The sequence below is a fragment of the Macaca thibetana genome, chromosome 7 (assembly GCF_024542745.1).
Source record: "Macaca thibetana thibetana isolate TM-01 chromosome 7, ASM2454274v1, whole genome shotgun sequence".
Taxonomy (NCBI): Eukaryota; Metazoa; Chordata; class Mammalia; order Primates; family Cercopithecidae; genus Macaca; species Macaca thibetana.
In genome coordinates this window covers 111,725,530-111,746,724 of record NC_065584.1, presented here as the reverse complement: position 1 = coordinate 111,746,724, position 21,195 = coordinate 111,725,530, and the positions used below count along the sequence as shown (strand labels likewise).

Genomic DNA, 21,195 nt, shown 5'->3' with positions numbered 1-21,195 from the left:
ATATAACTGACTCACAGCAGCAGCAGGATAGACACGGTCATTTTGTGGATATATGTGAGGCCCTTCAGTGGAGCTAGGGTGGTTCTTGGAACAGAACTAATAAAATATATTTATATATGAAAGGGAGTTCATTAGGGAGAATTGGCCGCTTGCAAGCTGGGGAAGAAAAAAAGCCAGTAGTGGCTCAGTCCAAGTTCAAAAGCCTCAAAAGCAGGGAAGCAGACAGTGCAGCCTTCAGTCGGTGGCCGAAGGCCCGAGAGCCCCTGGCAGACCACTGGTGTAATCCAAGAGTCCAAAGGCCGAAGAACCTGGAGTCTGAGGTCCAAGGACAGGAGGGACAGAAGGAAGCATCCAGCATGGGAGAAAAGATGAAAGCCGGAAGACTCAGCAAGCCAGCTTATCCCACCTTCTTCTGCCTGCTTTTTCTACCCTGCTGGCAGCCAATTGGATGGGTACCCACTCACATTGAGGGAGGGTCTTCCTCTCCCAGTCCACTGACTCAAGTGTCAATCTCCCCTGGCAGCAGCCTCACAGACACACCCAGAAACAATACTTTACCAGACATCTAGGCGTCCTTCAATCCAATCAAACTGACACCCAAGACTAACTATCATACTTGACTACAAGTGAAACGACCTGCTCCCACTCTCAGTCTTCTGTAGAATAATTTTCTTAATAAACGTGCAGGAAGAACATAGTGGGCCAGAAAACCCTTTTATAATTACCAGCATCACTAATACTTTAAATCTCAATTTTGAGTATTTTGAGTTTGCTTTAATAGGGCAAATGGCTGTGGCATAACCTTTTCTAGTTTCTTTTTTCCTATATGGCTTTCTCTGATTGACAAGAATGGCTTCTTTTTGAACCTTTCAATTTGGCATTTTCTACATGGAATGTGCCTAAATTAAGTAATTTTCACAAAGCAAAAAGTTTTCAAACATCAAGGTAGTAGTTGAGACAAAATACTGTATGTGCTATGAAGTGCAAGAAGAAACCTCTTTTGCTGGTAAAGTGAGGCCTAAGTGCTGATTCCCTGTGTCAGCTGAAGATTTGTTGAGGTTCATACGTTTGGATAGGAGAGCTTTATTTCTCATAACAGGTGGCCATCCTGCAGGCTGGGAAGGGTAGCCTCCAGCGCACACAGAGAGCAAGCACTTTGAGGGAAGAGTAGAGGGAGCAGGAATGGGAGGGTAGAGGGAGCTGAGTCGGGGGATGGATATGCATATTCAATAAGCTATTGGAGGAGTCATGAATATTTATGAAAGGAGAGACATGTGTACATGTGCAGCTGAGCTTCATGCCTTTTCATGGGTCTCATGTTCAAAAAATGGTGGTGGTGGCATGATCTGAGGGTAGATTTTGGCCCTCTGATGTCAAAAGGTGAAGCAGAGGACACGAAGCCCCTCACTGTGCATCCTCTGAGATTCAGCCAAAACCAGACCAGAAATAGTGGTCAGTTATCAGGAAGGGGTGCACTGTGAAACTGCTGGGCTGTCACGCTGAGACTAAAGAGGGAGGGGAGTCTGATCCTGGCCTCAGGTGATTGGCTAAAGGTGATAAAGGAACGAGTTGTCCACTTCCTGTTTTCCAGCGCTGGGTTCTGCTTCCTCTTCAGAGAGAATTCTGGTTTAAGGTTACTGAGGAAGGGCACACTGAGGCGTGTCCCACTTCCTGTTCCATCACGGAGAGGAACGCAGTTTCTAAGGTTTCTCTGGGGTCCCCTTGGCCAAGAGGGGGTCGATTTAGTTGGGTGGGGACTTAGTATTTATTTTCTTTTCTCACCTGCCTTACAGAATCCCCGAACAGCAAAAAAAGAAATCCTCAAACTCTCAGATTCGACATTGGGAGTTAGTGTGGGTGTATGTGCCAGGCACTGTGCTAGACACTCATTAACCTCATCTCCTACAGAGAATGTTTGATTAAAAAAGAAAAGACAACATTTCAGATCTTCTCATTCGGTAGTTATTTGCTAGAGTTTCTTCAGTGAGCACCCAAAAGCTTGTCTTGTGTCAGACAGATTTGCACTTCTTTCACTTAATTCTGAAGCATGAGTAGAACTGGCGACTTCCTGACCGACTATTATGACTAGACCTGGGGGCAGTGAACATATAGTGGGTGCCTTTGAGTGGCTTGTGTTCTTTCTTGTTAAGTAGGTTTTTAAAACGCACGTGTGTGTGCATGTGTGCATGTGCACTATGACACACAGAAAAGCAGACAAAACATAAATATACCTTATGAGATAAGGAGCACGTAAGATGATCACATAGATTCAAAAATAGACTATTTCCAGGAACCCCAGAGCTCCCTCCTTTTGAAAGATGGCTAAATGGGTTTTCTTCTTTCTCCTGTAGAAAACAAGAATATGCCACCCCAAAATATGTCTCTTTCGCATAAGGATTAGTTTGACCTGGTTATTTTGTGAAACTGCAGACACAGGAGAAACTCTGAAAACAAAGTCGAAGTGACCCTTTTGTGAGGGGAACTTTACGTCTGCAGAGAAAATCTCCGTGTGCTTGGATGTCTCCTTTCCTGTACCAGGAGGAGAAAGAGGGCTCCTATCGATGAAGAGGCAGCCGCTGAAATCTGCGTAGCAAGCCTGACTCTCGGGTATGGTGCTTTTCCGAGGCACTTCACCGTGACTGGCCTCCCCCACACCCTTCTTTCCCTGTTTTTAGCTTGAGATGGTATTTAAGACCAAATACTAAGGCAACTCTTTGAGATTTCTCATTTTTCCCTAGGTATCTCCCATGTATATTTGACGTGTTTATGTTGACTGGGTCAGTGCCGCATAACTAGATTTCCGTCAACGATGGACCACGTATCTGACGGCGGCCCCATAAGATTATCCTGGAGCTTTTATACCACATTTCTACTGCACATGTTCTACATTTAGATACACAAATACTTACCATTGTGTTTCGATTGCCTATAGTTCTCGGTATAGTAACATTCTGTACAGGTTTATGGGCTGTACAGGTCAAACTAATCCTTATGCGAAAGAGACATATTTTGGGGTGGCATGTTCTCATCTTCTACAGGAGCAATAAGAAAACCCATCTTGCAAAAGGAGGGAGCTCTGGGGTTCCTGGAAATAGTCTCTGTCTTTGGAGCAATGGGCTATACCATTACTGGAAAGGGTTCCGATCCAGACCCCAAAAGAGGGTTCTTGGATCTCACACAGGACAGAATTCAGGGAGAGTCCATGGCGAAAAGCAAAAGCAAGTGTATTAAGAAAGTAAAGGAACAGGCCAGGTGCGGTGGCTCACGCCTGTAATCCCAGCACTTTGGGAGGCCGAGGTGTGTGGATCACCCAAGGTCAGGAGTTTGAAATCATCCTGACCAACATGGTAAAACCTCATCTTTACTAAAAACACAAAATTAGCTGGGTGTGGTGATGCATGCCTGTAATCCCAGCTACTTGAGAGGCTGAATCAGGAGAATCCCTTGGACCCTGGAGGCAGAGGTTGCAGTGAGCTGAGATGGTGCCATTGCACTCCAGCCTGGGCAACAAGAGCAAAACTCCATTTCAAAAAAAAAAAAAAAAGTAAAAGAATAAAGAATGGCTATGCCATGAAACAGCAGGGCATTCCTGATAGTAACAGGAGGAATGCACTCACCCTAGGTACAGCGCTTGTATATATTAATATACAGGATAAAATAAGATCATGGGGAGATGTGTTCTGCGATAAGGATTTGTGATAAAGAATTTTCTTAATGACTATATTTTGCAAGAATCAGTATTATTATTTTTAAAGCGAAATTAGGAATGCTTCTGTTCTCAAGATATTGGGATATCAGGACACTCTTAAGTCTGGGACTGTTTAGTAAATGTTATCCATCTGTTCCCTTAACTGTAAACATCTGGAGGCTAGGAATACCTAACTTTGTGGAAATGCATCCCAGCAAGTCCCAGCCTCCTTTTTTCCAGCCCTCATTCAGGATGGAGTCGCTCTGGTTCAAACGCCTCTGACAATACCATATTGCCTAGGGTGAAGTAGGCTGTACCATCTAGACTTGTGTAAGTCCACTCTATGATGCTCACACAAGGACGAAATCACCTAATAATGCATTCCTCAGCACGTGACCTTATTGTTACATGACACATGGCTATATAGTTGGCTATATAGTCGTTTGTTTTTCTCTTGTTAGTCTGTCTTTTGTTACAATGGGTCCCAGCTAAGAACTATTTAGAGGGAAGTTATTTTCCTCCCCGACCCTATTATAACAAATTAGCATGAATTTAATACCTTAACACACTAATTAGTCTCACAGTTCTGGAGGTCAGGAGGCTGAAATGGTATCCATGGGTTTACAACCAACGTGTGGGCAGGGCTATGTTCCTTCTTGGTGCCATAGGGAATAATCCATTTCCTTGCCTTTTCCAGCTTCCACACTCTACACACATTCCTTGGGTCATGGCCCCATCTCTGTCTTTGGAGCCAGCAATGGTCAGTCAAGTCTTTCTCTCATGGCATCACTCTGACATGACTTCAGTTGTCACATCTCTGATTCTGACTCTCCTGCCTCCCTATTTCACTTCTAAGGACTCTTGAGATTACACTAGGCCCTTGGGATAGTCCAGGATAATCTCTCCATTTCACAGTTTTCAACCTTAATCACATCTGCAAAGTCCGTTTTGCCATATAAGGTGCCGGCCCGAAAGGAAGAAGCTGATACAAAATTAAGTTCACTGGGGCCAAGCTTGAGGGCAGGAATTCAAGTAGCCCTGAATATACACTGAGATCAGCCACAGTTCCTAGTGGATTTTTTAATGCAAAAAAGGGGACAGGAAGTGGGCTGATACAAAGTCGTTTGTTAGGAATTCTCATTAGTTTACAGGAATAACATTGATTAGTAATTGGCTATCCATTGTTAAGCTTTAGGCTGTGCATTATAGTGTCTGGTATGGCATTATTAGGTTAATTTATGGCTACTTGTGGCAACAGCAAGCAGTTTCATGAGATGAACACCTAGCTCATGGGGGAAGCAGGACACAATTGCTGCCTCATTTTAAGGTCTCTCTGAGCCTGATAATTAAAAGAACTTGCATTCCTCAGATAAAAGCTCTTTCCTCAAAAGTAGCATGTTCATAGATTTTGGGGATTGGTGTGTGGACATCTTTTAGGGAAGGCATTAGACTGTCTGCTACCATGACACTATCCTGACTTATTGCAGTATGGTTTATGTTATGTTGCCTGAAATTATACAATATGCACTTTTTTTGTATCTCACATTTTTCTCAATACTGTGTGAGAGTCAGCATACTGTTTCACGTATCTCTAGCTGATGTATTCCTAATTGTCTAATGTTTTGCTGTATGAACACACCACAATTTATGTATACACTCTAAGTGGATAGGCATTGGGATTGTTCCCAGTTTGAGGCTCTTACATAGGATGCTGCTCTGGGTCTGCTTGGGCCTGTGTCTTGTTGTTCCTACAAGTGGCATTGCTGGGTAAGAGAATATACCACAAGTGATGTGAGCACACATCCTAGTTTGCTGGGAACAATCCCAATTTATGCCTGTTGTCCTATCTGGTAAAAGCCTACATTTACTCTCAAAATATGGTCACCCTAGGCATAGTGATACTTATTTCTAACTCCAGTGATGGTTTCCAAAGTGAGAGTAACTGGCCAGGTACAGTGGCTCACACCTGTAATCCCAGCATTTTGGGAGGCCAAGGCAGACAGATCACTTGAGGTCAGGAGTTTGAGACTAGCCTGACCAACGTGGTGAAACATTAGCCGGGCATGGTGGCGCATGCCTGTAATCCCAGCACTTTGGAAGGCCGGGGTGGGCAGATCATTTGAGGTCAGGAGTTTGAAACCAGTCTGGCCAACATGGTGAAACTCTGTCTCTACTAAAAATACAAAATTAGCTGGGCATGTTGGTGATACACACCTATAATCCCAGCTACTCGGGAGGCTGAGGCAGGAGAATCACTTGAACCCAGAAGACAGAGGTTGCAATGAGCCGAGATCACGCCGCTGCACTCCAGCCTGGGTGAGAAGAGTAAGACTCCATTGCCCCCAAGAAACAGAAAACAAAGTGGCAGTAACTTGTGCTCCAGCAACAGTGTGCTCCACATCCTCACCAAACACTTGTGATTGGCCGTCTTTCTCATTGTAGTTTAATTTGCATTTCCCAATTACTACTAACAAGATTGAGAACCTTTTCATAAGTTTATTGCCCATTTAGGACAGTACATTTTTTGAGAAATCTCTGGATCACTTGCTCATTTTTCCATAGTATAGTCTGTCTTTTCTTATGGATTCGTTAGGGATGCTTTTGAGATTCTGGATCTGAGTCTTTTGTTGGTTACATGAATTGCAAATCTCTCTCTCTCTGTGGCTTGCCTTCTCACTCTCTTAATGGTGCCTTTTAAGGAATGGACATTCTTAATTTGAATGTGATTTGAATGATTCATCTTTTTATTTATGATTAGCCCTTTTTGTTTCCTATTTAAGAAATCTTTCTCTACACTCAAGGCCGTGAAAATATTTCCTTTATTACCTCCTTGAAAATATGTTGTTTTGCCTTTTATATTTACGTCTACAGTCTACCTGAGCTTGATTTTTTTATGTAAGGAGGTCAACTTTAATTCTGTTTTCAAAAGGGTATATAATACAATAGACCCAACACTATCTATATAAAATAATATCATTTTTTTCCCCATTGTTTGAGGTACCACCTTTTCAAAAATCAAGGGTTAACATATGCATTGGTCTGTTTCCAGGCTATCTGTTCCATTTGTCATGAGTCTATTTGTCTATCCTTGGGAACAGTATCATGCCACCATCTGAGCTATTACAGCTTTATAACAGATCATGATATGTGGACGAGAAAACCCTCCCTTACTGTTCTTTTTTAAGGGTGTCTTAACTATTCTTAGTTCTTTGCATTTCCATTTAAATTTCAGAATTACATTAATAATGTCCTTTAAAAAACTCACTGGGATTTTTATTGAGATTGCATAGATCAGTTGTTACCGACCTTCTTGGGCTCTGAATGCAACAGAAATTGACATGAGATCAGAGAGTTTTCCCAGACAAGGCTTCATTGGAGCTTATGCTGGGGCATAAGGGAGGCAGCATGAGAGAGAGAGAGAGAGAGCGCGAGAGAGAGAGAGCGAGAGAGAGAACTATCTGGCTGACTCTCTGAAAAGAGCCAGTAGGGCTTTTTTTTTTTTTTTTTCAAAGGATGGGAACTGACATCAGGGATAGGGTATGTAGGCTGGGTTGGGCACAGTGTGTGAGGGGTAGGGTACACAGGTCAGCATATCTGGTTGTGATGGTTATCTTGAGTAATGGGCCACCTGGTGGTCTGACTGGTGGCAACAAGGTTATAAATCAATTGTTCAACATTCCTTCTTGTGCTGGAACACTCCACAACCTTGGCTCCATATTTTGGATCTCCTAAGGCCAGTTCCTGGAATTCTTTAAGTAAAAGGACTATTAGTAGTGAAGTGGTGGTGTGGATTTTGTGATCAGTGGGCATGCATGAAAGAATGTTCTAGTGAGGGTGAACTGAAGCCAAGCCCTGTCCCTCCTCTGTCTTAAATTTAGGGATAACTTACACTTTTACATTATTACATTTTTCAATATAAAATTGTTTTGGAAAAAGGGAGGAAATGTTAATAATATCTAAAATATTACCATTTTAAATCACTAAAGTGAAAGAAACCTTGGCTGCACGTATAGACACATGGCACCCAATATTGATCTTAATACCTATAATATGACCATAGCCACCTCACATTTTCCTGTGTGTATTAATCTGAAATATGTGGCAAAACCCAGTCTCCTCACTGGTGCTTTTTTCTGAAGCTAAGAAAACACCACCATGGTGGTTTGTGAATTCAAACGTTTTTTTTCCAATGGAGCAATGTTGTCTGTGGCACTTTGGTACCAGGAAAGCCCTCAAAGCCAAAGAGACCGCCATTTTGCACATGAGAAAATCAAGGCAGAGGTAGATTAAGTGACTTGCTCCAGCGGACCCAGCTAGTAAGTGGTACTGTTGGTATCTGAATCTGGGAAGTCTTGTTCAAGAGCTGCTGTCATCAACCATTACACAACATTGCCTTTAAAAATTTGCTTATACCAATTAGGATTTCCTTCTCTCAGGAAATGAGGAATGTGAAAATTGATAGCTGTTGGCTGGGGTTGAGCCTCTCCAGGGTTCAATTTGTATCTCTGTCATTCCATTGGTCTTTATCTCATAGTCACAAGATGACTGACACACTCTGGGAATTGAAACTGCGTGGCAGGCAGCACAAAGTTGGGAAAGGGTGGCACCAGCAGTGTCTGCTCTGTTAACAAGAAAGCTTTCCCCTAGGCTCCCTCCAACAGGTGAACATGTCCTCTACCAGAAAAGCTGCCCTTTCACAGTAGTGGTGGGCAGGAGAGACTGTCGTAGAGAGCTCATACTGGGTGAACCGGTCCACAATGCCAGTCACAGCTTCCGGGACTTGAGGAAGGGCTCCAGCAGGGCACCACAACCAAGTATCATGTTGGTTGGAAGGGGCTGTAGTTTCCAGGGTCTCTTACTAAAAGAGAAAAGTTTAAAGTTTCACCATCTTGTTTCTTGGTCTTCATTTAACTTAAACTCTTACTTTGATCCATCAGAAATTTACAGTAGAAAAGAGAATAAGCCATTCCGATACCCTGAAAGCAGAGGACCTCTTATATTCATCTCTAATTCCCCACAAAAATCAGCACAACAGGCCGGGCACGGTGGCTCACGCCTGTAATCCCAGGACTTTGGGAGGCCAAGGAGGGTGGATCACCTGAGGTCAGGAGTTTGAGACAAGTCTGGCCAACATGGTGAAACCCTGTCTCTCCTAAAAATACAAAAATTAGCCAGGTGTGATGGCAGGTGCTTGTAATTCCAGCTACTTGGGAGACTGAGGCAGGAGAATCAGTTGAACCTGGGAGGCAGAGGCTGCAGTGAGCTGAGATCGTGCCACCACACTCCAGCCTGGGTGACAAGAGTGAAACTCAGTGTCAAAAAAAAAAAAAAAAAATCAGCACAACAGAGTCTTGGACAGGGAAGAGAGTCAATAAACATTTACTGAGTTGACTTGAATTGAGTAACAGAATGGCAAGAAAAGCATGTATTTGATACTTACATTGGATAAAAAATTGACAATATAAGGCACAAAAACACCAGTATAAAGTCACAAACCAAATGTTGATCAATTACTTGGCCATCTAAATCTACCTTGGAGGCTCAAGTCTTCATAAGGTATAAAATTTCTTAGGCTGGTCATTCGTTCAGCATATTTTTTTCTCCCCTTTTTCATCCTTTAATCAAGAATTTGGTCTCATGATAGCTCTTACCCACTCAGTGGCAACTAATTCTAAGAATGAATCTCCCCTCCTCCATGGAGAAGCAGTGTGAAGATGCAGGGTTGGAGACTGTCAGCCCACATGGGATTTTCGGCACCGTGTCTGCATCATCTTTACTGAGCACTTGAATAATTTAGATTGCGTGTTCCATGAGGTCTTTGCCTGGTGGTGATAGACACTTAGGATGATCTCTCAAAGTGCTCCAAGCTTTTGCATGAAGTGGGTAAGCGGTAATGGTGATTTTAAAACCATCATGAGTTTGTGACAGAGTGTATTAGTTTTTTTTTTTTTTTTAATGAAGGCAAAAAGATCAAAGAAAAAGTTTAACACAGCTTAGAATTGAGGACCCCTAATGTCCTTTTCTACTTTCACCACTAATTGTGCAAACTTTAGGCAGGCCAGTCCATCTCCTGAATGCCTGAGTTGAAATAGGAGCCATGGAGCTTCTTTCTGAATTTATCCTCAGAGGGCAGGGCTCTGAACTACTTAAAAGAAATGGATTGGGCAGTTTGGGCTCTGGGATTTGTTTTTGTTTTTTGGAGACTCCTGCTGCCTTTGTTTTGCGCCCTTTTAGTTGAGCCAAGCTCAGATCTGTTCTTCGTCTGCAGGCTGCACTGCTTGATCAGAGATGGCCTGTTTCCAAGATCTGGGCTGTGAGCCAAGGTTTGGTAAAATGGAACCTAAGAGGAGAGAGTCTCATTCCTCTTCTCCCTTTCATTTGGGTCAGACTGTAAGTGGCATCTAAGGCAAAGAGGACACATTTATCTACTCTATTGTGAGGGCTGAAATGCAGAGCTGGCCAGGGACCCTCGTCTGCTCAGGAGTTAGTGGGCTGCTCTCAATGCCCTGGTCATCTGTGGTTTCTCCTGAGTCTCTTCCCTGACTTTCCACGTCCTCCCACCCTCTGGGCAAATGCCAACTTCTCATCCTCCAAGCAGTGACTGTTCTGTCTTCCCCTTTCTTCCCACCAGTCTCTTTAGTTCAGTCACCCTCTTTTCCCTGCCTCTGCTGTTCTTCTCCTTTCTCTCCTTCCTCATGGTCCTTCTTTGAGTTTTTATTCTTTTCACTTTCCCTTTGATCTTTCTCTGTTTTTGTGCCTTAGAACTTCTGCTGTCATTCATGGGCCTTAAAGGAAATGTGGAATCTGAGAATAGGCAGCTACAGCTAATGAGATCAGTCTCTGCTTGGTGCCTGGGGATGGGACCAAAAGATGGCTAACCCCAGACAGCACCATGAAGACAGGCTACTGGGAGGATCATGGCAGCAAATCGCAGCCGTGATCGTGGCCCACACGTTTGCCAATTCATTCCCTCACCAAATATTGGCTGGGTGCCTACAGAAATGAAGATGCCACTCTATCTTCAAGGGTTAAAGGCTGCTTTTATGATCTTTCTCCCAGAGTTGTCCAATTAATCCTCATCTCTTTTGTATCAAGATGAACAACAGGTGTGGAGCATAACATTGACACACACAGTCACTGAATGATTTAAGCAAATGCCAAAGGATTTGATCATTACTGCAAGTAACAAGACACTGCTCTAAGCCAAAATATTTTCAATTACATTAGGATAGATAAAATCTGGAAGGGATTCCAGTTGAATTATATGCTGTCACCTGTGACCTGAGGCCACCTTCGGAAATAAACATAGAGGCTGGGCCAGGTGGCTCGTGCCTACAGTCACAGCACTTTAGGAGGACAAGCTAGGAAGATTGTTTGAGCCGAGGAATTTGAGAGCAGCTTGGGCAAGAAAGCAAGAACCTGTCTCTATAGAAAAAAAAAAAATCTTAAAGAAAAAAGAAAAGAAGAAAAAGAAATCTACATAGAATTCATGAATGACTGTTTACAATGAGGTAAACCCAAGGCTCTCCACAAGTATTTGCTCAGATGGAATAGCCTTTCTCCATGTTTTAAAAGAAATGTTAAGGTCTAAAGTAAGCCTCATCTTGGATATTCCTGTTATTCTTACAGGAAAGTAACATAAACAATTTAATTAGTTAAGTAAACAATTTAAACAATAAATATTATAACCAGGTCACGTACCTACACGGGCTTTACCAAGGGGTATGTGATATAGGACACTGTCAAATTAATGGAATTCCTGGCAAAATCAACACAGAGCCTCTATGGGATGACACGTTTTAGTTTAGGATCCATAGGGCTACTGGATTCTGCTGAGGAATTCTATAATAAATCCCATTCAGCTGTAATGTTGCAAAACAGAATGAAAACGGCTTTTTAATGTGCGTGCTCCTTGGTGACATGAACATGTTAAGATTCTACAAGCATTTATGAGTTCCATCTCCTAAGAGCACATTACAGTGCTTGCCTCGTCTCAAGCAGGCGATGAACAAAAGTTTGTGGATGGTTGACTCTACCCGGTAAGTCCAGTTAATCAGATTGAATCATTTTCCAGTAATGCTGATTAAACTCCCGCTTGTGCGCCATGCATCTGACTTTACAGAACTCACTATTCATAGGCCGTGAGTCACTGTCCTCCCACCCACACGCTGATATCCCACAGTTGTCAGAGTGCGTCTACGCATTTATGTAATGATTCACCAGGAAAGAAAGGGGAGCTAGAGGAAGGGAAGGACGAAGTTAGACAAAGAGAATAATGAACAGCTATTGTCAAAAATGCTGTTGTCTTTGAATAAAATATTAACACTATATTTTTAAATTATGTTAATTTGCTTAAAGTCTCTTGTGACAAGTACATGAAAAATAGACCAGAAATTAGGAATTATAAAGGATTTCAAGACAAATCCCAACATAACCCAAAAGAGTAGATGTAGAATGAACAGAAAAATGAAGACAAGGGCTTAATGTAGTTAAGTCAGTAGAAAGGAATCAACAGTGAGAAAATGGGGGCTAGAATGTCCTTTAAAGTACTTCAGTGTGGCGGGGCTCAGTGGCTGGTGGCTCACGCCTGTAATCCTAGCACTTTGGGAGGCTGAGAAAGGTTGATGACCTGAGGTCAGGAGTTTGAGACCAGCCTGGCCTACATGGTGCAACCCTGTCTCTACTAAAAACACAAAATTAGCTGGGCATGGTGGTGCATCCCTGTAATCCCAGCTACTCGGGAGGTTGAGGCACGAGAATCACTTGAACCTGGTAGGCGGGAGTTACAGTGAGCCGAGATCGCGCCACTGTACTCCAGCCTGAGTGACAAAGCAAGACTCTGTCTCAAAAACAAAAAAACAAACAAACCGAAAAACAAACAAACAGAAAACTTCAATGCAAGTCCTAGCAGCAATGTTTTCCTTACTCTGTGCCTCTGACTGTTAACCAACATAATGAATGTGCTCTCACTGCTACAGTTGGGCTCAGCTTTGAGGAAATATCTGTGGTGTTCAGAACACTCTGTCAAGCTCCACGCAGAAGGAGGGGAAACATTCTTCTTTGCACCTTAGTCACTTAATTTCAAATGTAGAGATGGGGGAAGAAGGAGGTGGAAGAAGAAGGGAAGAAAAACCAAATGACACACTTATGTACTTGCTCTGCATGTTGTCTCATTTAATCCTCAGCACGAATCCATGAGCTATTTTGCAGCCAGTATTAGTGAGGTATAATTGACTGATTCCAACTGCATAAATTTAAATTACACAATTTGATGAGGCTGATGAAATGGTAACCCCAATCAAGATAATAACTATATCCATCATCCACAAAAGTTTCCTCAGAGTCCTTCATAATCCCCCCTGTTCCCAGGCAAGCTGACCTTCTTTGGTTACTATAGATTGGTTTGTATTTTAAAGAATTTTACATAAATGGGATCATATAATACATACTTCTTTTTTGGTCTTTTTTTTTTTTAGATGGAGTCTCTCTCTGTCACCCATGCTGGAGTGCAGTGATGCCATCTCGGCTCACTGCAACCTCCGCCTCCTGGGTTCTAGCCTCAGCCTCCCGAGTAGCTGGGATTACAGGCACCCACCACCACACCAGGCTAATTTTTGTATTTTTAGTAGAGACAGGGTTTCACCAAGTTGGCCAGGCTAGTCTTGAACTCCTGACCTCAGGCGATCTGCCTGCCTCAGCCTCCCAAAGTGCTGGGATTACAGGCATGAGCCTCGGTCTTTCTTAAAAAAAAAAAAAAAGAGTGTAGTTATTTTGAGATTTACCCATTGTAATCGGGTTGTTGCATACACCAACAGTTCAATCATTTTTCTTGCTGAGTAATATTCCATTGAATGAATACATAAAAATGTATTTATCCTTTCAGCTCTTGATGGACATTTGGGTTGTTTCCAGTTGAGGAATATTACAAATAAGCTGCTATGAATATTTGTATGTGAGCCTTTCGTTTCTCTTGGGTAAGTGCCTAGGAATTGGATTATCGGGTCTTATGGTTGGTGTGTATTTAAGTTTTTAAGAAGCAGCCAAAATGTTTTCCAAAGTGATTGTTTTATTTTTAATTCCAATTGGCAGTATATGGAGAGTTCTGGTTGCTTCACATCCTTGCTCACACGTGGCTATGGGCAAACTTCATTTTTGCTATTCTAGTGGGTATATAGTGGTACCTCCTTGCGGTATTTATTTACATTTCCCTTATGGCGTATGATATTGAGAATCTTTTCATATGCTCATTGGCCATTTGTATATGTTTTATACTGAAGTATTTGCTTAAATATTTTGCTCTTTTTTGTGTATGTGTGACAGAGTCTCACTCTGTTGCCCAGCCTGGAGTGCAGTGGTGCAATCTTGGCTCACTGCAACCTCCGCTTCCCGAGTTCAAGTGATTCTCATGCCTCAGCCTCCTGAGTAGCTGGGATTACAGATGGGTACCACCATGCACATCGGTAATCCCAGCTACTTTTTACATTTCTAGTAGACACAGAATTTCATCGTGTTGCCCAGGTTTGTCTTGAACTCCTGGCCTCATGTGATCTGCCCACCTTGGCCTCCCAGAATGCTGTGATTACAGGCGTGAGCCACCACACCTGGCCTCATTTTTAACTGGGTTGCTTGTCTTTTTGAAATTAAGTTATAAGAGTTCTTTATAGACTCTAAACACAAATTTTTTGTTGGATATAGGTTTTGATTTACCTTTTCATTTTTGTTATTGTATCTTTGAAGAGCAAAACTGTTATTCTGAATAAGTTCCATTTACTAACTTTTTTCTATCAATCATAACTTGGACTTTTATATTGTAGTTAATAAATATTTGCCAAATCCATAGTCACTAAGGTATTATCTTAGGACGGGCGTGGTGGCTCATGCCTGTAATCCCAGCACTTTGGGAGGTCAGGGTGGGAGAATCACTTGAACCCAGGAGTTCAAGACCAGCCTGGGCAACACAATGGAACCCCATCTCTCTATTTATAGAAAAAAGATATCTTAGTTTTTCTTTTAAGAATTTTTATAGTTGGAATTCTTACATTTAGGTCTAAGATTCATTTTGAATTAATTTTGTATATAGCGTAGTAAAGGCCAAGGTTCATTCTGATTTTTATGTTCATTTTGATATTATGTTTCAGCACCAGAAAAGTCAGTATTTTCCCTATTGCATTACCTTGGCATCTTTAATCAATCAATCTCAACCAACTGATGACTGTAATAATGGAGTAGGGGTACATTTCTAGATTTCTCCTGATAAGTACAGCTTAAAATTTGGAAAATGACATGGTGATGAGTTTTATTTTTACTTCAGATACCTTGGACTGGAAAGTGGAAAAGCTGCCAACCTGGAAACACCACTGGACACAGAACGACAACAACAAGAGTCTAAGAAAAGTTTTCCCTCTAGCCACAAGACTAGGAAAGGGGCAACCCTGACAAACCAAACACTTTTAGATGATTGACACTCTACTCTCACCACACATTACAGAAAAAAAGTAGAGGCCCCATCCATACCCCCACCAGCAAATATAGAATGCAGAGCACAGGTTTCCACACTTGCATCTCAACCCTTCCTCCCCTACCAGAGTGCTGTCAGAGAGGGCCTACAGGAAGCCAGCCCTCCCCTCCCATCAGTGTCATTGGAGACCACGCAGGGCCCACAGGAAGCCAGCCCTCCCCTCCCATCAGTGTCAGTGGAGACCACACAGGGAGCCTAGACTTCCATCTTCACTCAGCTAGTGTTGATAAGGCAACCCTCCGCCTCCCTGCTGGGGTGGTGGCAGAAGAAGCCTGGATGAGAATCAGAACTTTCACCACTGCTCAGTGGCATTGAAGGCCACCACATACGGCTTTAGTGGATGCCACATGAGCAGTGACAAGATGCCCCACTCCTTCACAGGCAGCGGCACACGAGTGTAGCCCTGGTGGGAGCTGGCACTCTCACTAATACCCCACAGTAAAGAGGAGCTACCCCCTCAGGTGTCAATGGAGGTCAAGCAGTAAACCTGGGCATTTACCCACTTGACAGTAAAAACGTACCCACTGGAACTTCTCCTTCCCCTGCCGGAGCAGTGTCAAAGAAAGCTAGTTAAAACAGAAAGTTTAAATAAGATCCAGAGTCTCCTAATATAATCACCAAAATGTCTAACTATCAATTTTAAATGTATATATTATACGAAGAACAAGGAATACTTCAACAGCAAAATGAAGAGGAGAGGGGAAAGAATCAGTGAACTTGAGAACAGAACAAGAGAAATACCCAAACTGAACAACAGAGAGAAAATAGATTTCAAATAAATAAATGAATCTTCAGAGACATGAGTATAGGGAAAAAACATAATAACGTCAAACAATAGAAAGTAAAAAATAAGAAAAAAAATTGAAAGCAGCCAAAGATAAATGATGCATTATATTTAGGAAAAAACAATTAGAATGACAGCAAATGTCATGTCAGAAACCATGGAGATGAGGGGAAAGTGATACAACATGTTTCTAGCACAGACAAAAGAATTGTCAATCCAGAATTCTGTATCCAGTGAAAATATTCTTCTGAGTGAAGGGGAAATCATTCTCATATGAAGAAAAATTAAGAGAATTTGTTGTTAACAGAAGTTTTGAAAACAGAAGGAAAATGATAAATGAGGAATGTAGGAAATCGACGAAGAATAAAAAAATAAAAATACAAATATGAGTAAATACATTTTCTGAATAACGTTTGATCATTAAAGCAAAACATTGTAACAATGTCTAATGCAGTTCTCAATCTATAAGGGGATGATTTCATATAAATATATTACAAATGGGGAAGGGTAAATTGACAAAGGAGGGAAAGTGGTAAAGGAGGGAAGTGGTAAAGTGTTGCCACCAGTATATGGTGATAAGTTACATATATATAATGTAATACTTAAGAGTAACCATTTTAAAAACTATACTAAGAAATGCACTCAAAAATACTGCATACAAGCAAAATTTAGTTCTAAAAAATGTTCAACAAAGCCACTGAAAGGCATGAAAAAGAGAAAGAAAATAGGATATACTGAAAGCAAAAAATGCAGGAGTTAAGCCTTAAAATATGAAAAATTACATTAAATGTAAACGGTCTAAACATAGCAATTCAAAGAAGGAATCAGCAGACTATGCTAAAAAACAATTCAAATACATGCCATTTATAAGAAACTCCCTTCAAATACAACAATGTAGATAAGTTGAAATTAAAAGGATGGAAAAATGTTTATTGATGCGAGCATCAATCAAAAAAATTAGGAGTAGATAATATATTAATATCAAATAAAGTAGACTTCAGAAAAAAGAAAATTGCCAATGACAGAGAAGAATATTACATAATGATAAAATGAATGACTCCACTAGGAAGACAGAAGTCTTAAATGTGTATGCACCAAACAAGAGAGCTGAAAAACAGGTGAAGCAAAATGTGATAGAACTGAGAGGAGAAATGGACAAATCCCCACCTACATTTGTAAACTTGTGCATTACTTCTTCAACAACTGATAGAAAACTAGACAGAAAATCACCAAAGATATAGATGAACTCAACGAACTATAAACCAACAGAATCTAACCAACATTTATAGAACATTCCACTCAACAACAGCAGAATCACTCTTTTTAAGCATCCATTTTCATGGATATATGAGAGAAAAAGCCTCAGACAATTTAAAAGAATTTATTTCAAATATAGTATGTTCTCAAACCACAATAGAGTGAAACTAGAATTCAACAATAGAGATAATAAGAAAATCTTAAAATACCTAGAAACCAAATGACACACTCCTTAGTAGTCTGTGGGTTGAAGAGGCAGTCAGCAGAGAAATTTAAAAAACAAATTAAACTGAATGAAAAATAAACACATAATATCAAATTTGTAGAACACAACTATAGCAGCATTATGAAGGAAATTTATAGAACGGAATTCATTCCTTTTCAAAGGAAAAATCTCAAATCAATAAACTTCCAGCTCAAGAAATCAGAAATAGAAGAGCAAAATAAGCCCAAAGTAAGCAGGAGTAAGGAAATGATAAGCATAACAGCAGAAATTAATTGAAAATAGAAAAATGAGAGAAAAATCAGTAAAACAAAAAACTGGTCCTTTGAAAAAGATCAATAAAATTTGCAAACATTTCTGCAAGAAGAAAGAAGAAAAAAGAAATAGCAAATACATAGCAAGACAGGAAAAAAGAAAGAGGATACACATTACTAATATCAGCAATAAAACAAGGGATATCAATTCAAACTCTGAAGACATTAAAAGATTTATAAGGCAATACTAGAAACAATTTAGATAAAATGAACAATATAAAATAAGTTTTACAATTTAGATAAAATGAACAGTATAAAAGCACCACAACTCACTCAATATAAAATGGATCATTTGAATAGTTTTATCACTATTAAGGCAATTGAATTCATAATTTTAAAATTCTGCAAAAAGAAATCTGTAGGCCCACATGGTTTCATACCAGTTCTACACAATCTCTTTCAGGAAATCTATCAACTCAAACTAAAAGACCAGTATTACATTGCTATTAAAACCAAACAAACACAGTGCAAAAAGAAAACCATAGACCAATATCTGTCATGAATATACATACAAAAATCCTTTCACAGTTAGCAAATGTAATGCAATAGTATATAAAACAACTATATACCATGACCAAGAGGAATTTATTTTAGTGATGCAAGGCTGTGTGAATATTTGAAAATAACCATATTAATAAGCTAAAGAAGAATCACGATTATATCAATTGATGCGGAAAAAGCATTTTACAAAATTTAGAACCCATTATTGACACAACCCTCAGAAACATACTGAATAGACAGGAACTTTCTCAGCTAATTAAAAAGCATCTACAAAAACCCTACAGCTATATCATACTTAATGCTGAAGATTGGATGCTTTATCCCTAAGATTGAGAGCAAGGCAAAGATTTCTACTCTTAACACTGCAAATCCATACAGAACTGGAAGATGTAGCCAGCCCAGTTAGGCAGGGGTAGGACATGTAAATCATACATACTAGAAGAGGAGAAATAAAACTGTCCTATTTGCAGTGAATATTATCTACATAGTACATTTCCTGGAGTATACAAAAACTCCTAGACCTAATAAGTGAATTCCATAGAGTTACAGGCTACAAAATCAACATGCAGCGATCAAATGTATTTCTGTATACTGACAATGGACCCATGGAAGCCAAATTTAAAAATACAATACCATTAACAACAATTCAAAATTAAAATGGAGAAATACATAGTTTTAAATCTAGCAAAACATTTACAGGACTTGTGTGCTGAAAACTATAAAATGCCAGTGGAAGAAATGAAAACCAGATGGAAATAGTTCAGAGATCTGAAGACATAACATAGTAACAATGTCAATGGCTGGGCATAGTGGCATGTCCCTATAGTCCCAGCACTTTGGATAGCAGAGGCTGGGGGAATACTTGAGTCCAGGAGCTCCAGGCTGCAGTGAGCTATGATAGTGCTACTGCACTGCAGCCTGGGCAACACAGAGAGATCCTGTCATCTAAAAAAAAAAAAAAAAGCAGATGGCAAATAAACACATTGAAAGATGTTCAACGTCATTAGCCATTAGGGAAATGCAAATTAAGACTACAATAAGCTATCACTACACACCTATTAGAACAGCTAAAATAAAAAATAGTGACAATACCAAATGCTGCAGAGGAGGAACCGAATCTCTCATACCTTACTGGTGGGAACGTACACAATGCTACAGCTATGATGGAAAACATTTTGGCAGTTTATTAAACAGGTAAATGTACTCTTAGCAGCTGGGCGCGGTGGCTCATGCCTATAATCCCAGCACTTTGGGAGGCTGAGGTGGGTGGATCATTTGAAGTCAGGAGTTCGAGACCAGCATGGCCAACATGGTAAAACCCCATCTCTACTAAAAATACAAAAAGTAGCCAGGCGGCACACACCTGCAATTCCAGCTACTGGGGAGGCTGAAGCAGGAGAATCGCTTGAATCTGTGCAGTGGAGGTTGCAGTGGGCCGAGATCGCGCCACTGCACTCCAGTCTCCAGTGAGACCATATCTCAAAATAATAATAATAATAATAATATGTATACAACACTTAGTGTACACCCATGGGCTTTTATCCCAGAGAAATGGAGACTTATGTGTGCACAAATTATGCACATAATTGTTCATGGCAGCATTATTTGTAAATAGCCAAAAACTGGATACACCAGAATGTCCCTTACAGGTGAGTGGCTGAACAAACCGAAGTAAATTCATACCATGGGTTACTACTCAGCAACAAAACAGAATGAACTACGGATACAATGACTGGGATGTATCCCAAGGGCATTATGCTAAGTGAAAAACAGCCAATATCAAAAGGTCACACACTATACAATACTGTTTATATACCATTCTTGAAATTATAAAATTGCAGAGACAGGAAACAGATTGGTACTGAGGGCTAGCACAAAGGAATCTTTGTGGTCATGGAATAATTCTGTATTTTGAGTGTTGTGGTGGCTACACAAATCTAGATATGTGCTAAAATGACATAGAGCTATGCACTCACATTGTATCAATGTTAAATTCCTGGTTTTGATATTGCACTGTAATCATGTAAGATGTGACTGTAGAGGAGAAACTGGGTTAAGGATCCGTGAGACCTGGGTGCTGCCTTTGCAACTTCCTGTGAATATTTATTTCAAAAGTTAAAATATCAGTGGAAGATATATGTGCTGGTATTTTTGGACTTATTCTGTTCCATGGATCAATATGTTTATTCTTATGGTCATTTTACAGTAAGCACTGAAATCAGGTAGTATCATGAGTCAGTTACTAAAATACCTGCATTGGGTGTACGTTGAAACTCAGACTCAGAGAGGTAGATACCTTTTTTAAGGTCCGTCATCTGGAAAGGGCAAAATGTATTTAAGATGAGATTTTCCTAATTCCAAAGATCTTGTCCTCTTACTGGCGTTAATACCTGCATATACTGATCACAAATGTACAGAAGTGACCTTGTGCTCGGATCTTTACTATTCAATGTGCGGTCCCAGATCCCACAACACAAACATCAGCTGGAAGCTTGTTAGCAGTGTCGACCCTCAGCTCCTCCCACACCCCCTGACGAACTGAATTAGAAGAGCTTCAGGTGATTCCATGTTAAAGTTTGAGAAGCACTAGGCTCACTGCCCAATGTGTTGCTCCTATCAATTCCATATTCACTGCTTAAGTCATTTGATCAGATTGTGAATATGAGATAGTTGATCTAAAACGACGAATGAAGGTAATTTTGAATACCAGATCTTGAAAAACATGAGACGGTTACAATTTTACATTTTTGCATACCTTTGTGAAAATCCTTGGCTAGGACTTAGGAGTCATAAAACAGTCTTGGTGAGAGTTTGTAGGGGTAGGTAAATAGGTGAGGCTTGGATATCACCCAGAACCTACCCCTGACAAGGGCAGGGCTGCTGTTTTATGGTTTCGACTTTTACATATTA

The 21,195-nt window shown here is 40.7% G+C and overlaps 2 long non-coding RNA genes across 2 annotated transcripts in view; one reads left to right on the top strand and one right to left on the bottom strand.

The window, feature by feature from the left end:
* LOC126958096 (uncharacterized) overlaps nucleotides 1-21,195 on the bottom strand; it is a 68,251-nt gene that overhangs the window by 33,962 nt on the left and 13,094 nt on the right. The gene's annotated exons all lie outside the window — the stretch shown is intronic.
* LOC126958105 (uncharacterized) lies at nucleotides 13,438-17,566 on the top strand. The gene is made up of 2 exons (XR_007727100.1): nucleotides 13,438-13,662; nucleotides 15,000-17,566. It is a non-coding gene; the product is annotated as an uncharacterized LOC126958105 (long non-coding RNA).